Genomic DNA, 8,161 nt, shown 5'->3' on the forward strand with positions numbered 1-8,161 from the left:
GGCGCTATCTTTTAACATGTTTCCTGTGTTGATCTGGCTGACCTCATTGCAGTGGGTGTTCCACTACTACACTAGTCAGAACGCTCCCCAGAGACTGGGATTCGACCAACCGCCGCACCTTTCGAGCAGTGCTTGCACTGACTTACATTTATCTGTCAACCAAGCTCGGCTCGACTTGACGCCATCCCAGGTTTGAGCTACTGTTGTTGCGCGATGTGACAGCTCTGTGCAATAAACTTCGCAAACTTTAAACCTTCCAGTCACCTAAAAATTTAACCATGTACTCTTCACACTATACTGTATACGCCCAATACATAAAATTTCGTCATTTGCTATCCTTGCCGGAGTTTATTGGTCGGCACTGTAGTGTCTCCAGCCCTCGGCGAAGTTTTGTTACAAGTGAGCATCTGCCTGAAAACCTTCAGTCTGCACATTGATAATAAAGAACCAGATTTATTTTCCTACTGTCAGAGTGAGAGCAAGCTCAATCTTTGTGCATAGTCGCTATTGAGACAAATGCACTCCATCTTCAGGAAACAAGTGGCCCATCGGGACCATCCGACCGCCGTGTCATCCTCAGCTGAAAACGCGGGTAGGAGGGGCTTGTGGTCAGCACACCGCTCTCCCGGTTAAGATGGTTTTCTTTGACCGGAGCCGCTACTGTTCGGTCGAGTAGCACCTCAATTGGCATCACGAGGCTGAGTGCACCCGAAAAATGGCAACAGCGCATGGTGGTCCGGATGGTCACCCATCCAAGTGCCGGCCACGTCCGACAGCGCTTAACTTCGGTGATCTGACGGGAACTGGTGTATCCACTGCGGCAACGCCGTTGCCGTTTTTGAGACAAATGAAGCCACACATAAATTATACGACAGGCTGGGAGCTTCGAAAACTCTGGTTAGATGAACGCTAATGAAACAGATGTATCTGTATCTACATTTTGGATATATACACACAAGTCACCATATCGTGATTGGTGGAGAGTGCCAAGTACCACTTCTAATTTCCTTTTCTGTTCAACTCAAAAATAGAGCGGAAGTAGAACGTTTGGTGTTACACGAGTGACGGCATAGTTGATCTCGACCCTGTAGTTGTGCATGTACGCACGAGCGTTAAATTAGAGAAAACGCTCTCGCGACTCATGAGTAACAAAGAGATGCAAATGACGCCGTAGTAGTTGCTCTCCTTATTCTTCTGAGGGTTGCGCACTCAGTCAAAGCTGGTGCCTACACAGTGCCTACGTGTCCAGTCCATGTGGTTGGTATGCATGCTATGCCGACAGGGGAAACCCGTGTTGTCTCCTCACAGATCACCCAAAAAATGAGAGTGGCTGTTCTACGCTGAAAGACATCGGGTGAATGGCGTCACCGTAGAGCAACACCAGTGAGCACAGTAACTCCATACATGCTCGAAATAGAGCAGGATGGGCTTAATTATCGCTTGGATGTTTGTTGTGCATCCGGCAGAGGGCACGTTGAACATTTGTGAAAGGCTATTGAAAAATTCGGTCGTAAACATTATTATGAAAAATACCTCAATTCTGTGTGTGATTACGTGTAATAGATATATCATTGTAAACTCAGATGTTCGCTTTCTCTTCCTGTGAGTAATAATTCACACCATGTTTCTGTCTTCATTCATGAAGACGATATAGTCTTGTAAAACCAGATGAACCGTGTAATAGATATACCCTTGTAAACTCAGATGTTCACTTTTTCTTCCTGTGAGTAATAATTCACACCATGTTTCTGTCTTCATTCGCGAAGACGATATAGTCTTGTGAAACTGGATGAATCTTTTTGAAAACTGTCTACGAGGGACATTCAGTATTTAAAGAGAGAGATTTTAATGTAGAAATAAAACAGCTTGTAAGAGGAACTTTTTTACTTTCATGACTTTAGGTTGGCATCACTGGACTGAGCCGATAACAGCTGACAGGTAAAAATTATTTTGTTTATAAGCTCAATATTGTATTTAACTATGGCGTGTGCGCTTAAAGTTTCCACATCAGCTGTATGACGCTCCGCGTTCCGTTTTTTGCTGTCTGAAGGTGAAAAACCGGCTAAAATGTTTTCTCGAATGCTTTTAAGACATGGTGAAAATTATATGAACTGTGGAAATTTTCATAAATGGGTACAACAGTGTAAAAATTGTCGACTATCAGTGACTGTCATCCTTTGGGACGCCCGGGGTGTCGACTTTTGCGGTTACTTGGAAGATTAGCGTACAATAATGCCTAGTACTCAAACATGCTGATGAACAAGGTAAAGCCAGCAACGAGAGAAAAACGTCGCGGACCTCAATGAAAAGGCGTGGTATTGCCACTCGACACTGCTCGTCCTCACACCGCCCAGCTGACCCAGGAAATCATTGAAAAACTGGACTGGGAGAAACCACCTCACCCTCCCTCGGATTTTCATTTCTTTGGTCCACTCGTGGAGGCATTACTAGGAAAAATGTTCAGCAACTAACTGCAGGTCAATGAAATTTTTCGAATGTGGCCAAAACAAGCCATAGACTTCTCTGCCTCAGGTATAAAAAAAAACTGGTTTTATGGGGGGTAGAACGTCAAACGGGCCGATTTGGAGCAGGAGAGGCACCACAGGAAATTTTAATTTCTACTGTCTATATTTTTACAAATAAATTCATAAAACTTTTCAGTATGCCAGGAAGGATTGAGGACTCACGGTCATTGCAGTGGAAGTCCAAAAACGTGGCAAAACACCTTTTTTTTACATGTGAAATTTCATCATTTTTTCACTTACTACTGGCTGCATTTGTTTCTGAAGGTACACTTTTCTTCCTAAGTAAGAGAGATTCTTCGATGAATTTTGTACAGCATACAAGCAGTGCTTACTGGTGTATGAAACTCTAGAATTTTCCAAATCTATTAAAAACTGTGGTAAAAATTGAGATAATTAACTATAAAATTTGAGTTTTTTCTAAACAAGAAGTTTAAAATGTAACAGTTCATTCATTTTTTCATAAATTAAATAAACTCTAGAGTTTCATACACATGTAACTATAGTTTGTATGCTGTGCAAAATTCATCGAAGAATCTCTCTTACTTAGGAAGAAAAGTGTACCTATAGCAAGAAATGCAGCCAGTAGTATGTGCAAAAATGATGAAATTTCACATGTAAAAAAATGTATTTTGTTATGTTTTTGAGCTTCAACTACTATGAGTATGAATCCTGAATCCTTTCTGATCATGCTTTCAAAGTGTTATGAATTTATTTGTAAAAGTATAGACAGTGAAAATTAAAATGTCCTGTGGTGCCTCTCCTGCTCCAAGTCGCGCCCTTTGACGTCCTACCCCACTTAACTTTTGGTTCAAATGGCTCTGAGCACTATGGGTCTTAACTGCTGATGTCATCAGTCCCCTATAACTTGGAACTACTTTAACCTAACTAACCTAAGGACATCACACACATCCATGCCCGAGGCAGGATTCGAATCTGCGACCGTAGCGGTCGCGCGGCTCCAGACTGTAGCGCTTAGAACCTCTCGTAACTTTGGGATAAGTGTATGAATATTCGTGGATAATATGTTGAGAAGTAGTAAAAGTCTCACTCTGCAAAAATACTTTATTTTCTTTTTCAGTTTGCCTGTTTAAGTATTTAATGTCCCTCTTAGACCGACTGCTAGAAAATCGGCCTTCGATACACAAAAGGGGCGGAGAAATCAATATTATATTACAAGTTGTTGGATAGTGTTCCTAATATTGTGCACGAGGGTGTGTGATCTATACGTGACGATGCACCGTCCCACATTGATTACTTGAACAGTAAATACCATCGTTGTTGGAAGGAAGGGGATGCCCTGTCCTAAGGCCAGTATTAAGAAGCGCTTTCAGTATCGCCGTACGTCTGTAATGGAGCACTGGGATGGCTGTATGCTGCAATTCTTACGAGTCTGGTTTCCCAACACTGCATCCATACGTTTCACGCTACTTGTTCGGCGCTCCGTTTACGCGAGCGAGCGTTACAATTCTCTGAACACAATAGCTCCTGTTCTCTTAAATGATTTGTCTCTGTCCTCCAGCCTCAACTAGTTGCCTTGAGCTATTCAGCTCAAGACTGCGACGTTTTTGCTTATGCGCCCTATAAACATTGGTTGTAACGATCAGCTTCTGTGAGACACAGCAAAAATATAGATATCGATGAAAAATATGCTGCATAAATTACTTGTGTCAGCCTTCCATTTCGCTTTTCACTGTGAAATTACTAAAAATAACGTTTTCTCTACTTTCCGCTTAAATGTAGAGTCTTTTGATATGTATCTAGCTAAATGCTTCAGCTATTATTTTTCAAAATAAAGAAACCGCATTAGTTTCATTTCGACTGGTTGGCGCCACGCTGTATTATGCGTTATCGTTCGATCTCCATTTCGGGGAGTAAAATTTTTCATTGACAGCTGTAGAAGAAATTACGTCTCAGCATTTGAAAAGTAAACAACCTCCTCTTTCTCCATCCCCTAACCATTTCCCTACCGCTTCCCCGTACGCTCCCTTCCCATCACCATTGGTAAAGTTAGTTTTTAAAGACACTTATTGTTGTTGTTATCGTGTGATGCAGCTCTCCATATTCGACTGTCTTATATAAGTTTTTTCATATCAGCATAGCTAATGCACTCTACACCCACCAGAAGCGACCTACTGTAGATTAGACTTGGACTCGCTATACAATTTTTACCCCCTCCACGCTTCTTTCAGTTACCAAATTGAGTATTATTTCATGCCCCAGAATCTTACCAGCTGATACCTCCTTTCGGTCAAGTTAAGCCAAAAAGTTCTTTTCTCTCTTCCTCGATTCAGTAGCTCTTTATGAGATAATCGATCTGCCTTTTTAATCTTCAGCATTCTTCTGCTTCGCCGTTTAAAGTTCTTGTTTTTATTCTCTCATTTAATGAGCGTTTTATTAATGTGACTGCATATTATTATTAACTGATTTTTATTTATGAGGCGGTTTAGCAATTCTTTTTCATAGTTTGCTCCTTTTATTTCAGTTGAATCCTTTTAATTATGTTTGCGGTGGTTATGAAGTCCATATTGCTTACTGTTAAGTTAAAGAATACGGTGATACCACTTGCGTTTCGCAGCTGCACATCTCGTTGAGTCTCCTTGCTGGAACTTCTCCACCTGAAATCGCTAAAGATAATTTATCGTTCTACAGATATCGATCGGTACTGCCAAGTGTTATGCTGTGTCATGTGTAGGGAATGTGGCGTCCAACTTTAGTTCGTGAAATTATTTAGGTTTTCGGAGAAATATTCTCGACGAATCCCAAAACCGTGTAAAACTGCAGGTTCACATTATCAAACCACACAACACTTCCGAACGACTTGTGTCTTTATAATCACTGAATATTTCTTTTCGGTCTAAGGTGCTGCAGTCATGGACTGTGCGGCTGGTCTCGGCGGAGGTTCGAGTCCTCCCTCGGGCATGGGTGTGTGCGTTTGTCAAAAAAATGTTCAAATGTGTGTGAAATCTTATGTCATCAGTCCCTAAGCTTACACACTACTTAACCTAAATTATTCTAAGGACAAAAACACACACCCATGCCCGAGGGAGGACTCGAACCTCCGCCGGGACGAGCCGCACAGTCCATGACTGTAGCTCCTTAGACCGCTCGGTGTGTGTTTGTCCTCAGGATAATTTAGGTTAAGTAGTGTGTAAGCTTAGGGACTGATGACCTTAGCAGTTAAGTCCCATAAGATTTCACACACATTTGAACATTTGAACAATATTTCTTTTGAAATGATTAAGGGTTATGAACTCTTCACACCTGACACTCCTTTTGTGCATTTGTACGTATATATTTTCCTCAATACCATAAATCGTAGATTACTGCCTTAATGGCGGCTTCCAACAATCTCCTCTCAATCCGGCATCACCTCTCTTCCAATGTCCAACATGGAATAATTAACTCTTTGTCATAGCTTAAAACAGTCTGTATGTCTTTGTTATCGAGTTCGCACGGAGATGCTTAAATTCCACAGAGTATTTGTCTCTCGCGCAGGTACTTTACATTTGTCGTCTTATTAATAGTCCGCCGCACTGAAACTACGTGTATGTCACTGCAAAAGTATGCAACCAAAATCTTTAGATTCCTAGTAATTTCTTGTCTGTGCTTTTTATCATTTATGTTTCATTATCTTATTACTTGTGTTGATATCATTTCATCATCCAAATGTGATATTTGTTTGATAATTTTATGTTTCATATGGTGGCATAATAGATCGTGGAGCATAGGAGAATCAACCTATTGGAAATCATTTAAGATACGCAGGCTGTCCCACGCTGACTGCGAAAGGTCATCCAGCATGAGGTCATTGCCGATTTGACGACACTGCACTGTTTCATTACATTGTCAAATTCCATGCTCAATTGTATGTACTAAAAAAGAAATTGCGTTTGACATTTTGTACTGAAATATCACTTAATTTCCTGTTGCTAAAAATTAATCTACATATTGTAGCTGAAACTGTACAATGGAGAAATATTGCGCAGTTACGAAATATTGCACAATTATGAAATATTGTACAGTTAAGAGTAATACAGATGGCAACAGCCTCACTGCAGTAGTTCCCGTCGGATCACACAGAAGTTAAGCGCTGTCGGGCTTGGCTAGCACTTGGATGGATGACCGTCCGGGTCTCCCGAGCGCTGTTGGAAAGCAGAGTGCACTCAGCCGTTGTGTGGCGAATTGAGGAGCTACTTGACTGATGAGTACCGGCTCCGGTCACGAAAGCTGACAACGGCCGGGAGAGCGATGTGCCGACCATACCACTCCATATTCGCATCCAGTGGCGTCTATCAGCTGAGGGTGAAATGGTTGTCGGTTGGTAACGTTGGGCCTTCTGAGGCCAGTTCGGATGGAGAGAGAGAGAGTACACTAATACATTATGATTTAAAATTTTATCCGTACAAGGTGCAGATCGCGCAACAGATGAAGGAGAACAATTTCGAGTTGCGATTAGAATTCTGTTCGAAAATTATGACAAACATAAAGAGGACAACGGATTTCTGGACAAGCTGTGGACGTCAAATTAGACCTATTTTTATCTCACAGGTTGCGTGAATAAGCAGAACTACCGTTACTGGGCAGTCAACAACCCTAGTGATGTACATGAACGCCCTAGCCATGTCAGCAAGATGAGTACTGGGTGCAGTCACCGGATCTTGTTTTTTCGAAAATGAAGAGCGGACCATAGTTACTATCACTTCTGATTGGTAAAGACAACGCCTTCTACACGATGTAATTTTCCGGCATTGATAATTTGGCCGTTTGTATGGTTCAATTGCTGTCAATAAATTTTTTGATGGCTTTTTCTATTGTTTATTGGGTGTTTGAAAAGCTCCAATTTTTCTCTGTCACTCTGTATATTTGACTTCTTTCCCATATTACTTTCGAAATTATTCTGGATGTACACAGTTTTCGTGGTGTGCACTTTATTCCAAGGATGAAACATTTTATACCGCTGAATTTGTGATATGTCTGCAGTTTCACAGCCACGCGTGAGGGAATTCCCATTACAGAAATTGGCAGTGCCTTGTTTTCTCTTCTGAAGGTTCAGGCAGAAGAAATAAGAACGAATATATCGAGAATTCTGTAGAAAACAAAACCACGCAAAACCAACATATTGGCACACGAAAGAAAAGCTCTTAATGATCTCAAGAGAAACAAAAACATCATGGTGACCCAAGCGGGTAAGGGAAACGCTTTAGTTATTATGGACACTAAGGAGGACCACAAGAATGTTCAACAACTGTTAATTGATCTTATGTACCAGAAGCTATAAAACGACCCGACGAACAGAATGATTCGCAAAAGGAAAAATCTGTAATCAGACTCCAGAATGGATGGCTCTATTAACAAGAATCTAGTGGCTGAATAGCTATCTTACCCCGAATGTATATTCCCCAAAGATGTACAAACATGGGCGCCCACTGAGCCCTATAGAGAATAGAATTAACTTTCGAACTTATTTTACAGATAGTCAATTTGTCTGGGAAGCTGAGACATTGGAAAATCAAATACTCTGTGAAAGATACGAAGCATCTTTTTAGAAATTTTATGCCTAATTTAGAACCTTGAAAGCTTCGATGTGAAATCTTTATTTATTAATGTCCTAGTATTAGATACGACAGAGATCATTG

General features: G+C 41.1%; 1 pseudogene; it reads right to left on the bottom strand.

Moving 5' to 3' along the window:
- Window positions 1–716: 716 nt before the first annotated feature.
- Window positions 717–834, bottom strand: LOC124558906 (annotated as a pseudogene).
- Between the last annotated feature and the right edge of the window lie 7,327 nt (window positions 835–8,161).

Source organism: Schistocerca americana, chromosome 1 (assembly GCF_021461395.2).
Source record: "Schistocerca americana isolate TAMUIC-IGC-003095 chromosome 1, iqSchAmer2.1, whole genome shotgun sequence".
NCBI classification, from domain to species: Eukaryota; Metazoa; Arthropoda; class Insecta; order Orthoptera; family Acrididae; genus Schistocerca; species Schistocerca americana.